The 24,720-nt window shown below is 45.8% G+C and overlaps 1 protein-coding gene and 1 pseudogene across 5 annotated transcripts in view; one reads left to right on the top strand and one right to left on the bottom strand.

Moving 5' to 3' along the window:
• TEX14 (testis expressed 14, intercellular bridge forming factor) overlaps window positions 1–24,720 on the top strand; it is a 639,745-nt gene that overhangs the window by 241,242 nt on the left and 373,783 nt on the right. The window lies entirely within an intron of this gene.
• On the bottom strand, window positions 1,459–1,613 carry LOC120929838 (annotated as a pseudogene).

Here is a 24,720-nt window from a genome sequence, read left to right as displayed (position 1 = left end):
AAGGCTTTATGGCGTTTAGAGGGAGAATTAAGTCCTTGAGTGTTATGGGTCAGAATTTTTAGCGCCATAGTAGGCAAAGTGGGGTGAGCAGTTATTTAGGCCTGCTTGAGGCTGTGGTGTAAATAAGAATGGGGATGAAACCTGGCTGGGTCCCCAAGAGGAAAGAAAGAACGGAAGGGGGGGGGGTATAAAAGGGCAGAAGTGGGAAAGAGGAGTTAAAAGGAAGAAAGCTTTATTTTGAGAAATAATTTTTTTTTTTTTGAAAAGCCTATGGCATGTGAACACACCCAAAAACTCCACCCGGTGCAGAAAAAATGTGCACACACATAAAGAGTGTTCACAAAAACGTGCAGACGGGTGCAACGTCAAGTGGTCCTCCTGTGAAGAGGGACCCAAACCCTGATCCCCCGGGGCGTTAGGCTCCAGACGGGGACTGAGGTACTGTGGTCCGAGCAACCGAAGCCAACACGGACCCAGCTTCCTCGGGGGGACTGCCGAAACAGAACCCTCTTAGTACTAGGTGGGGCTCCCCCGAAGGGAGACCCCATGAGAGCAAGTGAACTAAGCCAGAAGGCCATGTCCACCTACTCCCAAGACGTTCAGGGCTGGCTCGAGGACCGGCACCCTAATAATCTCACAGTGAACAAAACGTGCACAAACAAAAATAAGACAAAAATGTGACAAACATATGCCTAAATTATATAAAGTGGGGGGGAAAGGGATAGTGAAGAGGAGAGTTTTGGCTATTCAATGTGGGGACACATTCTTTTGAAAGGTGTTAATTGCATAGACTCCTAGAGATTTCATTGTCCCTTGTGTAAAGGTGTTATGTATGCTAAATACTGTTTATGTGTGGAATGTACTTATCGGAGACAGAACGTGCTAAAAAAAGCGTGTAGCTGGTGCAGTGACCGTGGTATCTTAAATCAATGTGTCCCTCACACACAGTGATCTTCAGATACCCCTGGACTGCCACTCCAGGGGCACATGCACCATAGGCTTTTCCTTCCAAATCTAACCCCCCGACCAGCCAGTGCAGCCCTCCACCCCTGCCAGCTAGAGAGCCCTTCAAGGTTTTCTTGGGGAGAACTGCCGCTCCAGTTAGCAGCCTCCGCCAATACTAGACCCTCCGTCAACCCGGCGGATTTGCATGGCCTTACCCCGTGTCTACTTCAGGGCAGTACCAGCTCCTTCTACCGGATCGCTAACAGAGATAGCACTTACACCAGCCAGCCAGAAGGCCAGACTAGAACTCTGCAAAAAGACCAAGACCAAGCGCAGCACCCATCCTCACCAGGAGCACCCTTCCAGATGGCTCAGACTCAACCATGGTCCGGCCCCCAGTAACTGTCTGGCAGCACGGTGTAGTCCCTGCTGAAACCATCCTTCCAGGTGCAATGATGTCATTGGATTGCATCCACCCTCCCCATGTAGGAGGTGCTTCAGTGCTCCGCAGACAACTGATAAGAACAGATACCACACTCGATCCTAGCCAAAAGGCCGAGAAGCGACAGGGAAGACACCACGATCAGCACGGCCGGAGTGCAATGGCCGAGCCTCGCCCCAGGAGAACCACCTTCATGATCATGGTGTCTCCCCGGCCAGGTAAGTATATTTTGAGAAAGAATGCAGAATGAGAGAAATGCGCGTAGGGCATATAATGATCTATGCTCTATTGATACGGAATTGTGGTTTGCTCTAGTTGTGGCTCACTAAGGGAGAGTAGTGCTGCAAGGATGTAGCATGTGTCTTCAAATGGGCAAATCTTCTATTGCTAATTAAAATGAGTACCATGAGGCCAATGAATATATGTAGATGTGGTGGGGTGGAGAGAAGTGAATATGAAAGCCACATTAGGAGGATGATGGTTATGCATGCACAGGCTGTAGTTTATATGCAAGGTTACAGACCAGTGGTCGATGTGTGTGCATAACTACTTAAGGACCGGAAGGATTTGCGCCCTTAACCACTTCAGTCCCGGAAGAGTTTACTCCCTTCCTGACCAGAGCACTTTATACAATTTGGCACTGTGTCACTTTAACTGACCATTTCGCGGTCATGCAATGCTGTACCCAAACAAAATTGATGTAATTCCCCCCCCCCCCCCCAAACAGAGCTTTCTTTTGGTGGCATTTGATCACCTCTGCGGATTAAATTTTTTGCGGGACTGTAACATTGCGGCGGACATATAGGATGCTTTTGACACATTTTTGGGACAATTAACATTTATAAAGCAATTGGTGCTATAAAAATGCACTGAATACTGTGTAAATGTTGCTGGCAGGGAAGGGGTTAACACTAGGAGGTTATCAAGGGTTTAAATGTGTTCCCTGGGAGGTATTTCTAGCTGTGGGGGATGGGACTGACTGGAAGAGGAGAGAGATCACTGTTCCTAATCACTAGGAACAACAGATCTGTCTCTCCTCCCCTGTCAAAATGGGGATCTGTTTACATTGACAGATCCCTGTTCTGGCTCTCTGGAGCGATCGCGGGTGGCCAGTGCACATAGTGACCGCTGGCCACGAGCATTGGCTATGGCGCCGCAGGCGCAAGCCCCCTATTGCTCTTAAAGGGGCCGACGTACACCTATGGCCCTTCGCCCAGGAGAGCCAACCTGCCGCAGTATAATGACTGCAGCCTATTCTTAAGAGGTTAAAGTGGATGTAAACCCAATTCATGAAATTTTAGCTGAATACATACAGTATCTCACAGGAGTGAGTATACCCCTCACATTTTTGTAAATGTTATATCTTTTCATGTGACACACTGAAGAAATTACTTTGCTACAATGTAAAGTAGTAAGTGTACTGTACATCTGGCATAACAGTGTAAATTTGTTGTCCCCTGTCCAGGGGTACGCGGCAGGGCTGCCCTCTCTCTCCGGCCCTATTTGCCATCGCAATGGAACCGATTGCGTATGCCCTTCGCACTTCCGCTGACCTTGCCTGGGTTGGCTGGCTGGAGGAGAGGGTCGCCCTGTATGCGGACGACCTCCTCCTATTCCTTAGCGATGCAGGTCCGTCACTCGAGAGGGCCCTGTGGGTCCTCAACTCCTTTTCCTCCTTCGCGGGCCTCAGGGTGAACTGGACAAAGTCCCTGCTGTTTCCTGTTGACCCTGCGGCCCACGCCACGGCTTCCACTGACACTCCCCTGCAATGAGTCAACAGCTTCAAATACTTTGGGGTGGTGGTCTCTAGGCAGGCTTCCGACTATATCTCCCTTAACCTGTCCCCAGTGGTTCAGGAGAGGAGGTCCGGCAACGGCTGAACGCGTGGGAGTCTCTGCCTCTCTCAATTTTGGGATGTATCAATTTGCTTAAAATGAAAATATTACCCAAATTCACATACTTGTTTCGTCACTCCCCGCAGTGGATCCCTAAATCCTTTTTCATGCGTCTCCATCGCCTGTTCGCCTCTTTCATATGGGGGCCCCAATCCCCCACATACAGCTGGTCCACGCTGGTGCGCCCGGCCTCCCAAGGCAGCTTGGCATGTCCTGATCTGTACAAATACTATCTGGCCACCCTGCTGGTCACAGCGGCCTGGCGGCTCAACCCAGACATCTCCAATCCCGCTAGCCAGGTCAAGGCAGCAGTGCTGGGTTCCCTAGAGGCGCTCAAATTTTTTTTTCGTGATCCCCGGGCCCCCTATCCATTGACACCCTCCAAGCACACCACACTACGTGCATGGGGGGAAGGTCTAAAATTAGAAAGATACCCCCAACAGGCGATCTCCCCCAGTGCCCCTCTATGGCTGAACCCTACCCTGAAGCACATCTACAAATTGCCCGAACCTCATGCCTGGACCAAATTTACCATCAAAACAGTGGCCCAAGTTATCTCTGGCCAATCCCTGGTCCCACTTTCCAAATTAAACTCTGATTATAATGTTCCACAGTCCTTCTTTTTTCAATTCCTTCAACTCTCCCATGCCTTCAGCCGCCAATTTGCAGGCTCCCCCCTCAGCTGGTCCAGTCTGCATTAGAAGACCTACTTGGATCAGATTGTGTAAAGAAACCCACTTTTCACCTATGACATTTGATAATCACCTCCCTTCGTCTCTGGAGAAGCTGAGATCTCAATGGTCACACGATATCCCCGACTTTGATAACGATGACTCGGATGACTTATGGGACTTCCCCTTTAGCTCCCTATTCTCTTTGAGAGACCGCTTGATCCAATTCAAAATAGTCCACCGGGCATATTTCACCCCTCATAGATTACACAAAATGAATCCTGACTCCTCCCCCGAGTGTTGGCACTGTGGTGAGACTCCCGGTGACTTCACTCATATTTTCTGGACCTGTCCGGTAATTGTCGAACATTGGAGAGAAATAGTAGACTGTATAACACAAGTTACCTCTGTCTTGTTGCAACCATCAATGCCAATCTGCATGCTAGGCTTGGTAGAACAACTTATTCCAACGGTGGCGGGACACACCCTGTTAGAGTTGCTCCTGTTCTATGCCCACAAAGCTATAGCCCTCAGCTGGCGCAAGTCCACTCCCCCACCTCTTTCCCTGTGGAAACGACAAATTAACGATAGCCTACCACTCTACAAAGACACATATGCCAACAGAGTCTGCCCGCTCAAATATGACAAGGTCTGGTCCAAATGGCTGGCGGATCCATCCACTGCCTCCGGGCCCCCAAATGTTCCAGCTTGTAAAATAGCTCCAGGTTGGGTACTAGGTGCTCACTGATATATACATACTGTAATAATTGACACTGTACAGCTGTGAACTGCCCTATCTCATGGCCCCATGAGCCGCACTGCTATACTCTATTTCATAACTAATACTGAATGCTTTGTTTTATTACTCTGCTATTGTGCTGATGTGCTCCTGGCAAGGATTGACTTGACACAATGTAAGACCATTGTATGTATTACTGTTTGAAAACCAATAAAAAGTTTTATAAAAAAAAAAAAAAAAATTGTTGTCCCCTCAAAATAACTCAACACACAGCCATTCATGTCTAAACCACTGGCAACAAAAGTGAGTACACCCCTAAGTGAAAATGTACAAATGATGCCCAATTAGCCATTTTCCCTCCCCGGTGTCATGTGACTCGTTAGTTTTACAAGGTCTCAGGTGTGAATGGTGAGCAGGTGTGTTAAATTTGGTGTTATCGCTCTCTCTCTCATACTGGTCACTGGAAGTTCAAAATGGCACCTCATGGCAAAAAACTGAGGATCTGAATAAAATAATTGTTGCTCTACATAAAGATGGCTAAAGCCTCGTACAGACGGCCGAGGAACTCGACAGGCGAAACACAACGTTTTGCTCGTCGAGTTCCTTGTTAGGCTGTCGTGGATCTCGGCGAGCCAAATTTCTCCATTGCCGTCAAGGAAATAGAGAACATGTTCTCTTTTTGGCTCGACGAGATCCTCGACAGTTTCCTTGTCGAAAAGTGTACACACGACCGGTTTCCTCGGCAAAAAAAAAAAACAGCAAGTTTCTTGCTGGTTTTTGCAGAGAAACTCGGTCGTTTGTACGAGGCCTTAGGCTATAAGAAGATTGCCAAGTCCCTGAAACTAAGCTGCAGCATGGTGGCCAAGACCATACATCGGTTTAACAGGCCAGGTTCCACTCAAAACAGGCCTCACATGGTCAATCAAAGAAGTTGAGTGCACACAATCAGCGTCATATTCAGAGGTTGTCTTTGGGAAATAGACGTATGAGTGCTGCCAGCATTTCTGCAGATTTTGAAGGGGTGGGGGGGTTAGCGTGTCAGTGCTCAGACCATACGCTGCACACTTCATCATATTGGTCTGCATAGCTGTTGTCCCAGAAGGAAGCCTCTTCTAAAGATGATGCACAAGAAACCCTGCAAACAGTTTGCTGAAGACAAGCAGACTAAGGACATGGATTACTGGAACCATGTCCTGTGGTCTGATGAGACCAAAATAAACCTACTGTATTGGTTCAGATCAGATGGTGTCAAGCATGTGTGGCAGCAACCAGGTGAGGAGTACAAAGATAAGTGTGTCTTGCCAACAGTCAAGCATGGTGGTGGGAGTGTCATGGTCTGGGGCTGCATGAGTGCTGCCGGCACTGGGAGCTACAGTTCATTGAGGGAACCATGAATGGCAACATGTACTGTGACATACTGAAGCAGAGCATGCTCCCCTCCCTATGGAGACTGGGCCTCAGGGCAGTATTTCAACATAACAACCCCAAACACACCTCCAAGATGACCACTGCCTTGCTAAAGAATCAGAGGGTAACGGTGATGGACTGGCCAAGCATGTCTTCAGAACGAAAACCATATTGAGCATCTGTGGGGCATCCTCAAACAGAAGGTGGAAAAACGCAAGATTTCTAACATCCACTAGCTCCGTGATGTCGTCATGGAGGAATGGAAGAGGACTCCAGGGGCAACCTGTGACGCTCTGGTGAACTCCATGCCCAAGAGGGTTAAGGCAGTGCTGGAAAATAATGGTGGTGACACAAAAAAATGACACTTTGGGCACAATTTGGACATTTCCACTTGGGGTGTACTTACTTTTGTTGCCAGTGGTTTAGACATTGACTGTGTGTTGAGTTATTTTGAGGGGACAGCAAATTGACATTGTTATACAAGCTGTACACTCACTACTTACATTGTAGCAAAGTGTCATCTCTTCAGTGTTGTCACATAAAAAGATATAATTAAAATATTTACAAAAATGTGAGGGGTGTACTCAGTTTTGTGAGATACTGTATATCTACAGCGTTTTCTTATCTCTCTTCGAAGCACTAAGCCCCGTGGCTTTCTCCTGCTCCATTCTTCTGTTATCAGCATGATAACTTCTAGGGTTGTCCCGATACCGATACTAGTATCGGGACCGATTCCGAGTATTTGCGGGAGTACTTGTACTCCCGCAAATGCCCCCGATGCCTCATCCGATACTCGGCCCCCCCACCGCCGCTACGCCGCATCCCCGCTGCCGCTTGGTTAATACGGGCGGGTAACATTACAGCTTTCATTTGAATAGCTGTAGTGTTTCCCGCCGGGCCGCGTATAGACACTCCCCCTTGCTCGGGTGAACTGTCCAATCCCGAGCAAGGGGGAGTGTCTATACGCGGCGCGAATCACTACAGCTATTCAAATGAAAACTGTAATGTTCCCCGCCCATATTAACCAAGCGGCGGCGCGGCAGCATGCAGGTAAGGGGGACATGGCTGCATATATGGGGGGGACATGGCTGCATATATGGGGGGGACATGGCTGCATATATGGGGAGGACATGGCTGCATATGGGGGGACATGGCTGCATATGGGGGGGACATGGCTGCATATGGGGAGGACATGGCTGCATATGGGGGGGACATGGCTGCATATGGGGGGGACATGACTGGATATGGGGGGGACATGGCTGCATATGGTATGGTATGGTTTCGGTATCGGCGAGTACTTGAAAAAAAGTATCGGTACTTGTACTCAGTCCTAAAAAAGTGGTATCGGGACAACCCTAATAACTTCTGACAAGTCCTTGGTTATGCAGTCTAGGCTCTATAAACATGTGGACTGACCAGCCATATTCTACAGGTAAATACCGCTTAAACACTTGTACCTAAAGGTAAGCTTTTAATATAGCTTACCTGTATGTACAAAGAATATCTCCTAAACGTGCACTGTATAAGGTATATTTAGTGTTTCCGGTGACATCACCGACACATGTGCTGTGAAGGGACAGCGTACCCAGGCTGTCTCTTCAGAGTTCTGTGCCACGCCATGCCTCCCTCATGCATGCATGGGAGTGATGTCATCGTGGCTTGGCCATTCAAACGACCAGAGCCGAGTGTATATGGAAGCCCTGTCAGCAAGGACAACGTACTGCCGGAGGGTTTTCGTTTTCAGGTAAGTCTTTCATAATGTGCTGTTGTCTAATGTTATTCAGTCGCTTCAGGCTGGGGAAAGATCCCGACCTTACAGTTGGGGTCCACCTATGTTCCTGGGCACTGGAGAGACAGGGCAGAGAGCGGTGACTGACAGTCACCAGCTCTCTGCTGAGAATGGAGGGGAGGGGATGATTGAGAGATCAGCAGTGTTTGCAGAGGCAGTGGGTGACATTGATCAATGCTGCATTCTACTATGTGAGAATAGGATTTTTATTAATTTTTTGTTAACCCTGTACTTCTCTGTACATGTCAGAGCAAGCGTAGGCCATTTTACAGGAGAGCAGCAGTGGTGAAGAATCTGGAGATAAATGGATGCCTAGGGATGTTTCGACAACACTAACCGAGGGATCCTCCAGCTCTGAGTTAGAAGACTGAGACACAACAGTTTGTAGGGCCAGAGCTGACAAGCAAAGTCATTTGGCACCATACTTGCTATCAGGAATGATAGCGATTCTGGGCCTCTCATTTTGGAAAGCCAGCTGGCAGCAGATCAATTGAGCGCAGTATATGATGTCAGTAGTGACAGTGAACCTGAGAATGAGGAACCTTCAAAACAACGTAAAGGAGGGATGACAATGGGGAGCAGTGTGGCTAGTACCAGCATAGCAGGTTGGGCAGTGAGATCAGAGACATGCAGCGAAAAGACCAGTCAATCAAGTGTAGCTTGGAAGGAGGAAGTACTATCTGAAATTGCATTTCCACAGTGGACATCTCCAAACTTCCAATTTTGGTGGCTACAGAAAATCTTAAAACAATTGATGATTTTCACCTCTTTATTACAAAGTCATTCATGGAATAATTTGTTTAGCAACCTAAGTACCAAACAATTCCTGCTGGAAATCCTTCTTTTTCTTATGCTTCACAATGGAAGTCCACAAATGTACCACAACTTAAAGTGTTTCTGGGTTCCTGTAAGCCACAAATAAGGTACTTATCCAAAAAGTCAATATACTGCAACCCTATATATTCTGCCACAATGACCAGGCTACAGTATGAGATAATACTTACATTTTTAAGTTTTAACTTTTTACAGCCAAATCCGCAGTATGGGTGACCATTCCTATGACCGCCTTTTTAAGTTAACTACTCTTTTGTCCCACATGTATGAAATGTTTGTGCAATATACACACTAGGGTGAGATATTGTAGTGGATTAGTCCCTTGTACTTTTTCATGGCAGACTGTGGGCCAGATTCAGAGAGACGGTCGCATCTTTACATTGGCATAGCGCATTTCATATGCGCTACGCCGTCGTAACATTGAGAGGCAAGTTCAGTATTCAGAAAGAACTTGCTCCCATATGTGCGCCAGCGTAACGTAAATGGGCCGGCGTAAGCCCGCGTAATTCGAAGTAGGCAAGTAGTGGGCCTGTTGTATTTAAATTAACCGTGACCCCATGTAATTGCATGGCCGAACTAACGGTGCATGCGCGTGCATGCTCAGAATCACGTCAAATTTTCTTCCTAAGATACGCCGGCTCAATGCCTGTGACGTGAACGTAACCTACGCCCAGCCCCATTCACGTACGACTTACGTAAACGACGTAAAAATATACGCTTGTTCCGACGTCCATACTTTGCATTACCTGCGCCTCATATAGCAGGGGTAACTTTACGCCGGATGTAAGCCTTGCGTAAACGGCGTAGCTGAATGCGACCGGCGCAAGTACGTTCGTGAATCGGCGTTTCTAGGTCATTTGCATATTCGACGTGTAAATCTACGGAAGCGCCCCTAGCGGGCAGCGTAAATATGCACCCAAGATACGACGGCGTAAGAGACTTACGTCTGTCGTATCTTGCAAAAATTCAGGCGTATCTGCTTTTCTGAATTGGCGTATAGCTACGATGGCGCACATTTGGACTTACGACGGCGTATCTGGAGATACGCCGTCGTAAGTCCTTTCTGAATCTGGCCCTATGCTTTCAACAATCTATCCCTACCAAGATAGCCAGGTATTGGGTGAAGCTGTAAAAAAAATTAGAGAATTGAACTGGCTATACATATGCATTCTGCATATGTGAGGGAAAATATGCTAGCTACACACTGATGGATGCACACCATACATGACTAGACCTGGTAAATGCATTGCTGAATAGCGGGTAACATTTATATGTTGACAATTTTTACATAAGTGTGCCACTATTTAAATTTGTATATACAGCAGATACCATAGCCTGTGGTGCCATAAAGCCGAATCGCAAGGGCTTTCCGCAACAGGTCGAAAAAAAAAAAAAAAATGAAGAGAAGGGAGTCATGCAGCCTCACAAGCAATGAACTTAAAAATAAAGTAAAAAAATATGTATTGCTTCTGAGTACAAACCACACAGAAGCCAATGTGTCCGTAAGAACTCGTAGGGCACAAGGGTTAGAGAGACCTGTCTTAGATAAATGTTTTTTTTTTTTCTTTTCTTTTTTATACTCCTCTCCTCCTCGTCTCGCTCGTTTCTCTCCATAGAAAGGGTGGGGGGAGGAAATGGAGACTGGAAGAGGAAGGGAACGGGATTTTTTTTTGTGTATGTATATAATTCACAAAGGGAAATATAAAATAAATGTTACAAACACCAGAGACACATGTCGACACTAACTAACACAAAATAAACACAAATATACAGATAGTACAAAAATAAACCTGAAATGGGCCTAAATTTTTATATCTATATATATATATATATATATATATATATATACTGTGTATATATATATATATATATATATATATATATATATATATATATATATATATATATATATATATATATATATACTGTGTATATATATATATATATATATATATATATATATATATATATATATATATAAATATATATATATATATTAGGGCCGAAACAACTAATCAGTTAATCGACAACTAATCGATTATGAAAATAGTTGTCAACTATTTTCATAATCGATTAATCGGCCAGTTGATTAGTTGGCCTGCATATAGAATGCATTCTTTTTTACATATCAGGAAATACAGTGCAGCACACATACAGTTCAGTACACCATCCATACATGTCACTAAGTGCCTGAGAATTTGTGATTGTGAAAGTGTGAGGAGCAATGCCTCATGGGACATGTAGTCCTGGGCAGGAAGTGAGTGGTTCTAAATGCAGAAGTTTTGTTTTACCTTGCTATAGCGGGCGCTCTATACTATACTTTGCAGCTTGCTATTGAGGCACTCTGAAGGCAGGAGGAGCCATAAGCATCGGTGAGGGACCCCAGAAGTGGAGGATCTGGGCTGCTCTGTGCAAAACTATTACACAGAACCGGTAATATGACAAGTTTGTTTAAAAAAAAAAAAAACTTTAAAGACTCTATGCAGGGAAGATCAGCATCTGATCCCAGAGAAAGTGGAGGTAATAGAAGTCATTACAATTACTGTAGTTGGTTATTTATATTTACCACTGCATATGGATATTTAAGAATAAATTGCCTTTTTTTATATTTACATATTAACTAAATTGTACACCACACTCTAAGATTATCCGATTAGTCGATTATTCGAAACAATAATCGGTCAACTAATCGGTCAGCCCTAATATATATATATATATATATATTGATGGGGATATTCATGCTCCGAAATAGGAATACACAAACACGATAAATGCACAAGAAACAAAGGGGGAATCCCCTAATGGGGAGTAATTTTGGTATAATATTTATGGGGGGGGGGGGGAGAGGGGGAGGAAAGGGAAGGGAGAAATATCGCTTTCTCCCCTTTGTCAGGTCACCTGTGGCCAGGTGACAAGTGCACCCCGTAGGGGTCAGGGATGCACCACAGGGAAGTGAACCCTATAGCCGACTACTGCTGGCAGGGAGGAAGCGTAACCCAAGATCACCCAGGGCGCGGAGTCTAAGACCCAGTTTTGTATTCACCAGAGCCTTTGATGGTAAGGATGGTCTTGGCCGCAACTGGGTCCAGGTCGCGTTCCCGGGATTCCTTAAGTCACACTCCGCAGGGAGAAAGGGGAAGCAGCCAGCAGGACAAACAGTGGTGATGGACAGGCCGAGGTCAGGGCAACAGGCAGACAAGGATAACCGTGGGACATGCAAATAGTCAGGGGCACAGGCAGACAAGGAAGTCGGGGACAAGCCAAAACGGTACACGGAAAGATGATCGTAGCACTCTGCAAACAGGAACTAGCAAACTACACTGCAGACAGGAACTAAGCACACTGTTGAACAGCACTGCAGACCTGTAGAGCAACAGTTAATATAGGCTTCCTGGGATGGACTAGGGTGGAGCCATACAGGAAGAGGAAGTGATAAAAAGGGAAACCAGAACAGGGTCAGCTTCTAATGAACACATGGAGATCAGGTAAGCAGACAGACTTGATGCATATTCATGAGACCCTTCCCTCTTTTATTTTTTATTTTTTCTCTTCTTTTTGTTTGTTTGTTGTATCTGTTGGGTTTTTATTTAGAAATGTTATGAATTTTGTCCCCAGTTGGTGGATGTTCTGTATACATGTATGTGATGTAAAGAAATATATGAGAAAAAATTAAGAATTATGCAAAAAAAAAAGAGACCTGTGGCCATTACTCAGTTCACAAAATATACAGTACAAGGGTGTTGATTTTCTAAGCAAATGCTTTTCTTCTACCTGGTTGTAAGTAAAACAAAAGCTTGGCACAAAAGTGTCAATATACCTTTTGCAAATGATCTTGTATAATTCTTACATAATTTACAAAAATACAGGCACTCTTTCCTAAAATATCAGGAGGAGGTGATTACATTACTCATATATGAATCAGGCCATACCCCCGGAAGGACAGATTCCGCCATCCAGAGCAAAGAAATTGAAAAGATGCATGACAGACATAATACATTATTGAAAACTCAATTAAAAATCATGGCCTTTATACGCACATATGTTTAAAATTAACAAATTTATTGATCTACATTAATAATTTGTATACAATATAGCAATTGAATACAGAGATTCTTTCTACTAAAATTATAGTTGGTCGCGGACTAAATGTATATCCCCTAGAGAATAATATAGAATATATGAAAACTTGTGCATAGTAAATACACACCAAAATTCACATATCATCCAGACAGACAGAACAGGCACTAACCTGCATTGCTGGCTAGTTGATGTTGACCCATTTCAGAGGCTGTGTGAAGCAACTGTATATTTAAATGTTGAAAATGGGGCTTCATAATGCAAAATGTACACCTCAATGATCTGCTGTGATCTGCTGGCCAAAGAACTCCTCACCACCCTCAGGCACTGACCAAACATTCACGGGGACCACGGACTACAGACAGCTGGAAGAGTAGTACAGGGCTACAAACCCGGTAAGTAAGGGCCATCCTTGGCTCCCCTCCCCATTTTTTTCCACCCCCTTTGCACTTTCCTTCCCCAGCTCACCCATCACAGCTCAGCCTACATCGGCCAGGTAAGTCTAATCCGGGGTCCATCTAGCAGCTTGATCCAGGGTTCTCCGATCTCCTCTGGGGTCAGGAAGGATTTTTTTTCCCTTGCTGTAGCAATTGGCCGCTAGGCCTTCCTCTGGATCAACTGAGGGGGCGGTTTAGGCCGGGCCACCATCTTTTTCTGCAGCAACTTCACCGATCCCCATCACTGGCAGTGAGCGAATTCAACCATCCATCCACCATCCTCATCACAGTTGGATCAACAGGATCACTGTATCAGCACATGACCAACAAGTCATCTCCCACCATGCTCATCATCAAGTACACAGCGGACACCCTCCGAAACTTAAGGAAGGCGGCCGCACCGCTACCAACCTCCACTCAAAAAACACTACGGAAAGAACAACTACTAAGAATCTACCGCCAACCAAACCCAAAAAACGAGAAGCCACCGCAGCGACTACAACACTTAGAATGCGCCCTGATCAACACAAGATCTGCAGTCAAGCACAGAAAGGAAATCCACGACTTCATCGTCCAACACAACACAGATTGCCTCTTTATCACAGAAAGTTGGCTAACACCCGACTGTAATCCCATCCTAGCAGAATTGGTGCCCGAGAACTATCGCATCCTAACCGATCATAGAACAGGACAAAGAGGAGGAGGCCTTGCAGTGATCTACAAATCCCACCTCGCTCTCACCAAACCTACTCTACAGAACTCACTGCCCTTTATGGAAACACTCACCCTGCAACTTCAAGCTTCACCCGAGGAAACCGTCCACATACTACTATGCTACAAACCGCCCGGACCAAAGATGCATCTAAAAAAGACCATTTCGCAAACACCATCTCGAAAGCCCTAAACCGTCCACGGGAACTTTTTAAACTAGTCGCTAAGGCTATGAACCCCTCCTGCTTGGAGCCCCCTGCAAGTGAGACACAGGAATTCTGTAATGAACTATCTGACCTTTTTATCGACACAATCGAAAAGATTCGGGCAATAGTTCAACAGAAAAAAAACACCAACCCCACTCAGATAAAGCAAGAAGAAGAAATCAACATGAATAGTCTAACGCACATCAGAAACCAATCATTCAGGGAAGGGATTGTTCCTCAAGCAAGGCATAATAAAACCCCTCTTAAAGAAACCCAACCTCGACCCGAAAGACCCAAACCAGCGCAGACCGGTAACCAGCCTCAACATGATCTCCAAGATCATGGAGAAAGCGGTAGTACAACAGCTTCAGCCCCACCTGGACGATCACAAACTCCTAGATCCTCTACAATCAGGTTTTCGCCCAGGCCACGGCACAGAAACGGTTCTTTCAAGATATGGGATGACACCCTCGAAGCAGCAGATGGCGGAGAATCCTGTCTCCTAGTGCTGCTGGACCTTAGTGCAGCCTTCGATACGGTAGACCACAACATATTGCTCACACGACTCAAAGAAGTAGCAGGAGTCTCTGACGCGGCTCTACCGTGGTTTGCATCTTTCCTAGAAAATCGCACTCAGACCGTGAAACTTGGAGGTTTTACATCAGAAACACGGACCATTACATGCGGAGTCCCGCAAGGATCGCCCCTCTCACCTGTACTCTTCAACATCTACATCCGCCCGCTCCTCAAAATCATCAGCAAACAGGACCTGCGCTACCACTCCTATGAGGACGACGCGCAGCTTTACCTTTGAATCACCAACAAAAAAGACCAATTTCATGAACTTGAAAAGTGGCTTACACTGATCGACAATTGGATGACTGAAAGCTCCCTCAAACTCAACGGATCCAAAACAGAACTACTCACTCTTGAGTAAAAAAAAAAATATATATATATACAGTATATATATATTTTTAACTTTTTAGGTCTAATGAGCACAATAATGAAAAAAAAATATTTTGGGATGGAAACTCCACTTTAAGCTGGAGGATGAGCCTGCATCTGCCACTGAAGCGTTGGTCCCTTTTGGGTCTCACAAACCGACCCGCTCTGTTTAGGTTTTTCCTTATGTACCTTACTTTGACAAGTTCATAGATATGGAATGGGACAGGCCGCAGAAATCCTTTGTGATCCCTTAGCGCATAACGACCCGTTATTCTTTTGAAAAAAATGGGCTTCTCCGGTCGTGGACCCCCCGGTGTCACGGTTAAATAAGGCAACCACTATTCTGGTAGAGGGGACTCCTGCTTTTAAGGACCCTGCTGATAGGAGGTCCGAAGCGGTTAGCTGGTCCATGTTCACCATGCTGGGGTCGGCCTTGCGACCTATCCTGGCTGGTGTCCCAGACGCTCACAAAATGGGCTAAAGCATTACACCAAGCGGTGGAGGAGCATCTGCTTCCTTTGACCAGTTGGTTCAGGGCCTTGTGTATGTCTGTGATGCCACTCTGGGTGCGGCCCCTTTAATCTCCAGGGCCTCTGTGTCGGCGGTTGTATTGCGCCGCCTGATTTCGCTTAAATGCTGGTCCAAAAAAAGCTCTGGCAGATTTTTTGTTTTCTTTACCCTGCATGGTGACATACTTTGGAGCTGTCTTACCTTGCTGACCACCCAGCATGGAAGGAAGCCTTAACCCCCTAGGTGCCACACCACTGGAAGGACGGATAGGATATATCCCCTCTACCCCCGAGTGATTCCATTGGTTTTATTGAAAGCTGCTTACCTTGCAGCCGTAAGGTAATTTTGCTAGCACACCTTCGGGTGTCACTATACACCGAAGATTCACCAACAAGTCACCTTGCCATCTGCTGATGTAATTTAGCACCCAGTACTTCCCTCGCACTTTGCAATTTCTTTTGATTAAATTGCATCACTTCTTGGACTGAGTCGCAGTTGCATCATCCATCATTGGTGTATATATGTTATGTTCAGTCATTCATGTTGATGGGAGCATAACACAATCCTGCGATTTCCTCTGCGACTGCATATACTATTATCTTTATATTGTGATTTTATTTATGCACCCGAGTCACCTGAGCGACTGCATATATTATCTTTATGCTGCGATTCTATTTCTGCACATAACACTACTTGCACCTTGCAATTTCTTCACCTCTTGGACTGAGTCGCAGTTGCACCATTTACACTTTGTAACAATTGGACAATCTTGCGGTTCCATCCACCATTCATATGATGTGATTTTACTTACATTATACAGTCACCTATTTGTATGTATTTGCACTCTTATTCAGTTCACTGTTTTATTCATCCATCATTGTCTTATATCAGTTATGTCCAGTCATTAGTTTTGATTGGAGCACAACACCATCCTGTGATTTCCTCTGCGACTGCATATACTATTATCTTTACGTTGTGATTTTATTTATGCACCTGAGTCACCTTATCTGCACTCTTTGCACATTCATTCAGCACACCTTTGGATGCACCTTATCTTAGCATTTATAGCGATTTTTATCTTTCAGTCAGTCTATTTGCATATTTGCACATTCATTTATCAATTATACTATTTTGGTTATTTATACCTTTTACCATGCAATTACACCATTCTATGCTGTTGGAGCCCAACACCATCTCTTGATTTTTTCCATGTCTCACTGTGGGTAGGGGTTGGCCCATACGGTAATTGCCACACCTTTACCCTCTGCACACATATAGCCAGATTCAGAGAGACAGGCGCATCTTTAGTTTGGCGTAGCGCATCTCATATGCGCTACGCCAACGTAACATTGAGAGGCAAGTACTGTATCCACAAAGCACTTTCTCCCATATGTGCGCCGGTGTAACGTAAATGGGCCGGCGTAAGCCCGCGTAATTCAAAGTAGCAAGGCAGTGGGCGTGTAGTATTCTAATGAAGCGTGACCCCATGTGAATGCATGGTCGAACGAACAGCCCATGCACGCGCATGCTCAGAATCACGTCGCAAATACTCCCTATGAAACGACGGCTCAATGCGTACGGCGTGAACCTAACTTATGCCCAGCCCCATTCACGTACGACTTACGTAAACGTCGTAAAATCCGACGGTACTTCCGACGTCCATACCCTAAACGACTCAGACCAGCTTTTTGGTGGTTTAACTTTACGCCGGAAAAACGCCTTACGTAAACTACGTAGATTACAGCGACAGGCGCAAGTACGTTCGTGAATCGGCGTATCTAGCTCATTTACATATTCAACGCGTAAATCAACGGAAGCGCCCCTTGCGGCCAGCATAAATATGCACCCAAGATACGACGGCGTAGGAGACTTACGTCGGTCGTATCTTGGCAAAATTCAGGCGTACCTCATTTTAAGAATGAGCACATAGATACGACGGCGCATTGTCGGACTTACGACGGCATATCTACTGATACATCGGCATAAGTCTCTCTGAATCTGCCTAATAGTTTCCACTGTAGCACAGGAATAACTACTTTACCCATCTCTGGCAGATTTTCCTTTTAAAGGGTTACGGTCGGAGCCGCGCCGTAACCCAGGGCCCTCCTTTCCCACGCATAGGCGGTATTTTCGTCAGTCGGGACCCAGCAAGGCATTGCTATCGTGGGCTACTTGGATGATCTTCTGAGGGCTGCTTCAAACTCAGAATTAGAGGAGGATGTGTCTATAGCCAGTCAGACCCTCAGAGTTTTGTTGGGTACTCAACCTCCAGAAGTCGGTGTTAGTGCCATCTCAACGCCTGGAATAGATGCTGGACTCATTGGAGGCAAGAGTTTTTCTCCCCTTGGACAAGTTACAGATACTCCAGTCTGCGGTAAATTGTTGACATCCCGCAAACGGTTGTCTCTCCGTTTCTGTATGAGAGTCCTGGGCCTCATGGTAGCCTCCTTCAAGGCAGTACCATATGCCCAATTCCACACTCGAGCCTTACAGAAGGAGATTCTTTCAAAATGTAACAGATCTCCGTTGTCTCTGGACCGTCTGGTTCAAATAAGTTACCTAGTCAGGGCCTCTCTGGGTTGGTGGCTGAGATCCCTGGCCCTTCAGTCCGGGAAGTCGTTACTTCCCTTCCATTGGACTGTGATCACGACGGACGCCAGCTTGACCGGTTGGGGGGGGGGGTGTCTGGGGGGTTCAGTCGGCCCAGGGCCTCTGGACTCCGGAGGACTCCAAACTACCGATCAACGTCCTGGAACTTCGGGCAATCAGGTTGTGCCTCTTCAAGTAGTCACAGAGGCTTCAAGGGCGTCTGTAACAGCACTGGAGAAACGGGAGTGAATCACAACTGCGTATACAAGGCCTCAATGTGCTTCTGTATGCGACAACTCAGTATTGGCCCCAGGCGTCACTCCTAGCAACAGGAGTTTGGGGGGTCTCTACATCTTGTTTCTGTCACACAAACAAGGGCGTTGACTTACTAAGGTTGGAAGCATTTAGGGCCGAAACAACTAGTCGATTAATCGACAACTAATCGATTATGAAATTAATTGATTACAATTTTCATAATCGATTTATCGGCCAGTAACATGGGGTTCTTATAATATGTCAAAAAAAGTTAGATGATATTTACATCATTTACACTTTCAAAATTACAGAAAACAAAAAAATGGCGTCTGCAAAAGCTTGGGCACCCTGCAGAGTTAATATCTTGTACTGCCCCCTTTGGCAAGTATCACAGCTTGTAAACACTTTTTGTAGCCAGCCAAGAGTCTTTCAATTATTGTTTGAGGTATCTTTGCCCATTCTTCCTTACAAAAGTTTTCCAGTTCTTTGAGATTTCTGGGCTGTCTGTCACACACTGCTCTTTTAAGGTCTATCCATAGATTTTCAATTATGTTGAGGTCAGGAGATTGTGAAGGCCATGGCAAAACCTTCAGTTTACACTTCTTGATGTAATCCCCCGTGGATTTTGAGGTGTGTTTAGGATCATTGTCCATTTGTAGAAGCCATCCTCTCTTTAACTTCAGCTTTTTCACAGATGGCATCAAGTTACCATCCAAAATTTGCTGACATTTTATTGAATCCATTTTTCCTTCTACTCGTGAAATGTTCCCTGTGCCACTGGCTGCAATACAACCCTAAAGCATGATTGATCCACCCCCATGCTTAACAGTTGGACAGAGGTTATTTTCATTAAATTCTGTGCCCTTTCTTCTTCAAACATACTTTTGCTCATTCCGGCCAAAAAGTTATATTTTAACCTCATCGGTCCACAGAACTTGTTTCCAAAATGCATCAGGCTTGTCTATACGTTCATTTGCAAAGTTCAAACGCTGATTTTTGTGGTGAGGACATAGAAGAGGTTTTCTTCTGATGACTCTTGCATGAAGACCATATTTGTACAAGTATCTCTTTATAGTGGAATAGTGTACCACAACTCCAGTGCCTGCCAGATCTTTCTGGAGGGATCGTGCAGTCAAACGTGGGTTTTGAATTGCTTTTCTCACAATCCTGTGAGCTGTTCTGTCTGATATTTTTCTTGGTCTTCCAGACTGTTCCTGATGACTGCCATTTCTTAATTACATTCCGAACAGAGGATATTGACATCTGAAAACGCTTTGCTATCTTCTTATAGCCTTCCCCAGCTTTGTGAGTGTCAACTATTTTCAGTTTCAGTTTTCTAGACAACTGCTTAGAAGAACCCATGGTGCTGATTGTTGGGGCAAGGTCAGATGAGTCTGGGCATTTAAAACCTTTGAGATTGACATCACCTGGTCTTCCCAGACGATGATTGAGAACAATCCATGACACTGGCAGGTCTCAGCTTTGCAAATGGGGCAGTGCATGCTATAAATTCTGCAGGGTGCCCAAACTTTTGCAGATGCAATTTTTTTGTTTTCTGTCATTTTGAAAGCGTAAATGATGGAAATAAAATCGAACTTTTTTTTTACATATAAGAATGTCTAATCTGTAATTTGATGCCTTTTGGAGATTTTTCCATCTTTCCTTGGCTTCGTTATACACAATAATACAAATTTTTACCTGGGGTGCCCAAACTTTCGATCCCCACTGTATATATAAGGCGGTCTCCCCATCTATCCCGCAGCCATCCAGGGATTGCCCTCCCTTTGTAAGGCATCATAGTCAGACAAACCTCCCAGCGTCGAAAAATTGGTGAACATGAATAGTGCCGATAAGTTTCTCCCCTACCTCAACCCAGGGTGAGCATGTGAGGGCCGTCTTAATATCCGATGGTTCGGACACATGATGTACTCAGGTGCGGTAAGCAAGCGGCACGCCACATCTGGGGAACCCCTCTCTCAGAGCATCAATCAAGGAGGACAAGCATGAAACTCTCTCCAGGGGCCAGGATCAGGCAGACAGGGCATTGCGTGGAAGCCAGTATAACTAGTCTCCAATACATACATTTGACCTGTGTACAACATGCCTGATACTGTCACGTACCTGGGTGAAGTCTGAAGTGATGAGGTCAGCCTCTCTTGAATCTCTGGCCCTGGTCCCGCTGAGAGTGGAGACAGTAGAAACCAAGGGCCTGGGGAGACACGAGTGCCCACAGATGAAGCTCTGGAAGCCCGCAGCAGGTGATGCAAATCTTAAAAGGCAGGAAGTCGCTGCAGGTTGCAGGGACAAAGTCGCAGCAGGTTGCATGGATGAAGTTGCAGCAGGTTGCATGGATGAAGTTGCAGCAGGTTGCATGGATGAAGTCGCAGCAGGTTGCATGGATGAAGTCGCAGCAAGTTGCAGGGACAAAGTTGCAGGTACCCGGGAAGTAGAGCAGAGCCAAACAGGAGACAGAAGCGTGGTCACATGGATTGCCGGGTTCAGCAACGAGCGGGCAGCAAGGCGCAAAGTCATCAGGCAGAAAACAGGGTCACGTGGGAAGCCAAGATCAGGAACCGAGAGTCAGAGGTGAAGCGAATCCAATAGCAAGGTCAGGGAAGCCGAGGTTCAGTAACAGGGATCAGGAGCAATAGGAAAACACACAGGATACAGGGACTGGAACCACTGTGATCTGCCGGCACTAGGCTGGGGTCAGTGCTCCCTTTAAATAGGCTGTATGGCGCCAGGGGGCGCGCTCCTGCGGATTCGCGCGGAACGCTTTAATAGCTCTCTTACATATACCATCGATCTATTCTGCATGCAAAAGCAAACATTAAGGTGCAAAGTCGTTCATTAAGAGAAGTAGGTGTAACACTATAAAAACATAAAATGGCATTAGTGCAGCATAGATAACTTTCATTGTACTGTGGAGCTTGCAAGTTCCGGACCCCTGCAACCAGCAAGTAAGCAATACTTAATCTGCAGCAGAGGTAAAACATTAGGGAACAAATCCCCCCAATAGATCACTCACAGTGGATGTGGGAAATAGGTGCACATCTGAGGGTCAACAGGCAGTCAAGAGACATGATGGTGCTCGGGTCCTCCCTCTGCGGTTGTCCATGCACAGTGTAGGAAGTTTCGTCATTAGGGGGTCAAAACACCCTGCTAGTCCAGAGAGGGGGTGAACTCGGGGGGCCTGAGGGGAGGGGGTCTGCAGTAAAGCGTCCGCTACTGGCAGGCAGTGGGCCATTCACAGGGCTGGTCAGCTACAAGGTCAGGGGGGGGAACAAAAAATGACATCTTGCTCAGGACTTACTTGACCTTTCCATAGAGGGCGCCCGGGATCTTCTGGATCTTTGCCGGCAGGCGTGTAGTGGGCCTCGGTGTGTACAGAGGCCCTATCTGCCGGTTTGACGTTGGAGGAACTGGAGCCAATCCCGGGACCTGTATTGGGTTGGTGTCTAGGAAGGAGAACAATGCTGGCAATTCTGCTGGTGTGTGCAGCGTGAAGGAGGCCATATCCTTTCTGAAGGTGACTGCCAGCGGGTAGCCCCAGCCGTAGGTGCATCCTACAATCTGGCAGGATCTAGTGACCTAGAGCCCAGGGCTCTATGGTCCCTGTCTATTTCTAGTGTCACAGGGGGCGGGGGTGTCTCCAAGACCTTGTAGAAGATCACTATGACAGTCTCCCTGAGGTTTTCCGTGCCCGTGGCTTCCGCGAGCCACAGGTTGTTGCGGCGGCTCCGATCTTTGATGTCCTCGGTGGAGCTGTAGCGTAATGGCCGTGACCTGATCAGTGTTTCAGGATTGCTCCAGAGCTGAAACGCGGTGTGCCAGGGTGGAGAAAGACGCTTCTCCTGTAGCCACCCTTCCAATGAGTGTGGTCATGTCATCTCTAACCTCCTAGATGTCTTGGCAGTGGGTTTCCCCCAGCCAGAGAATCAGGGCTTGGATGTCCATCCTAGTGGGGAGGGCCTGCAGTAATGGCCGAATGTCCTGGTCAATCTGGCTTGCGATGGTTGTGGGGAGGCAGACATTTCTGGCTGAAAGTCTCTGGGAAGCAGTCCAAGGCAGCTGAGGGTCTGGGAGATGGAGGACACATGTCTGGAGCCTGGGCCTCCTGTGGGGAGCCACCACTCTATCTCCACTCCTGGGGAGAGTCTGGAGTTGCGGAAAAAAAGTGCTGTATATCGCCCTTGGATGTGCTGGAGCGCTTGTTCTATTTTGTTTTGCTGATACCATACCGGTGGTAAATGGTTGATTTAGCCGGGAAGGGCAGGGTAAGGCCAGAAGCTCTCACAAGATGTGACTTTACTCAGCCATTCCAGGCCACGCCCCCCACATATATACAATGTTATCTTTTAGGGGTTTACTGTAAGACAAAATGTGGTTGTGGGGTATATATGTTTTATTTTAAATCGGTAAGAACTTTAAATTACTGATGCACTATGAGAAAAATTAAATATATATGAAACATTAAAAAAAATATGGTCATTTCTTTTGTAAATAACTTTAACACGTTTTCCCCACAGTTATGGTACCTGTGTTTAAAATATTGCTGATCAAACTTGAAAAAAAAATAAAAAAAATGTTTACTCTTCTTTTTTTGCCCTTAAAATGCAAATACATTTAAAAAAAATCTCAAAAGACCTTAGATCACAAGAATGCCCAGTTTGTCCCAAAAAAACAATATATACATTTACTCTATCATAAGTAATGACAAAGTTATAGGCTCATGAATCGACATATAGTGGAAATGTGAAAATATGGTCCGGTCCATAGGGAGTAAACAGGTGTGAGAGCTGAAGCAGTTTGTCAGGTCACCTGTGGCCAGATGACAGATGCACCCCGTTGGAGTCAGGAGTGCACCACAAAGGTAGTGAACCCTATGGCAGACTGCTGCGGATGGACCACAGAGTGGATATGGAGGACAGGTCCACTGGAGCACAAACAGGGATCCCACAGGAAGCTTGAGCCCAAGGTTCCCCAGGGCGTGGAGTCTAAGATCCAGCTGGTATTCAACAGAGCCTCTAGTGGTGAGGATGGCCTTAGCTGCAACTGAATCCAGGTTGCTGGCCCCAGAGTCCCCTAGGTCACGCTCGGTAGGCAGAGAGGGGAAGCAGCCACTCAGGACACAAGAGATAGTGAAGGGTTAAGCCGAGGGCGGGGCGACAAGCAGACAAGGATAAACAAGGGACAGGCCAAGGGTCAGGGTCACAGGCAAACAGAAGTAGTCGGGGACGAGCCAAGATCGGTACACAGAGATAAGCGTAGCACACTGCAAGCAGGAACACAATGCTTAACAAACAACGTTGATCAGCAAGGCAGACCTGCAATGCACTGGTTAATATTGAGTTCTTGGGATGACCTGGGGTGGAGCCATACAGGGAGGCGAGATGATACAGGCAGCCAGATAAGAGAGCCTGGCCTCTAAGGTGAACACATGGAGAGAAAGGTAAGCTGCCAGACATTACTGCATATCCACGACACAGTTAAATAGTGTGTTTTTTCTTATTTTTTTTTCTTTGGATTCTTTAATCAGCTTTTTAATCAACTATTCACTGTCTTCTAAAACAACAATATAAGCAATGCATCCAGATCAGTGCAACCTTTTTAAAACCTAAGGAGCCAAATTCTGTAGTGTTGTTTTAGGCACTGGATCATACTTGTGCACTCAATCACCTTGGCATTTGTTGCAGTGCATGTAGTTAGGTGCTATTCAGGTCCAGGGCCGTGGTCCATTCCTATGTAACCCACATCAGGAACACCCCTGCTGGTGTATGTCCACCATAGCTGGTGAAGCTTTTATAGGAACCAGCACCATGGACAAATAATACAGGGTCACCCTGTTTATTGGACCATAACTGTAGCCCCATAGCCCGTATGAGACATAATATCTTAGTTACTTGCTTTACACTGTGTGTATCCAAAATAGTATTTGTTTATATGTTAACGTAGTATGGGTTATATGTGAAATGTATTCGCTTGTGCAGTGTTCAAGCTTTCAAATTTGGCAGTAAAATTTCCACTATTGAGAACTTAGTCTCAGGTGGATTATTTTTTTCTTTTCTTTTTTTTTTTTTAACATTCCAAGTTTATTAAAGTTTTACTTACTTTACTAAGTGAAACAAAACAAATCATTTGCAGATGCAACTGCTCGCAATATAGAATTGTCATGTATGTAGAGATATCACATTACACATAGAACTAGTAACCGTAAGATAATAAAATCAAATCGTCAATCTTTTACTATTAGAAATCAGCCTAATCA

This window comes from Rana temporaria, chromosome 2 (assembly GCF_905171775.1).
Source record: "Rana temporaria chromosome 2, aRanTem1.1, whole genome shotgun sequence".
Classification (NCBI taxonomy): domain Eukaryota; kingdom Metazoa; phylum Chordata; class Amphibia; order Anura; family Ranidae; genus Rana; species Rana temporaria.
This window is presented reverse-complemented; position numbering and strand designations above follow the sequence as displayed.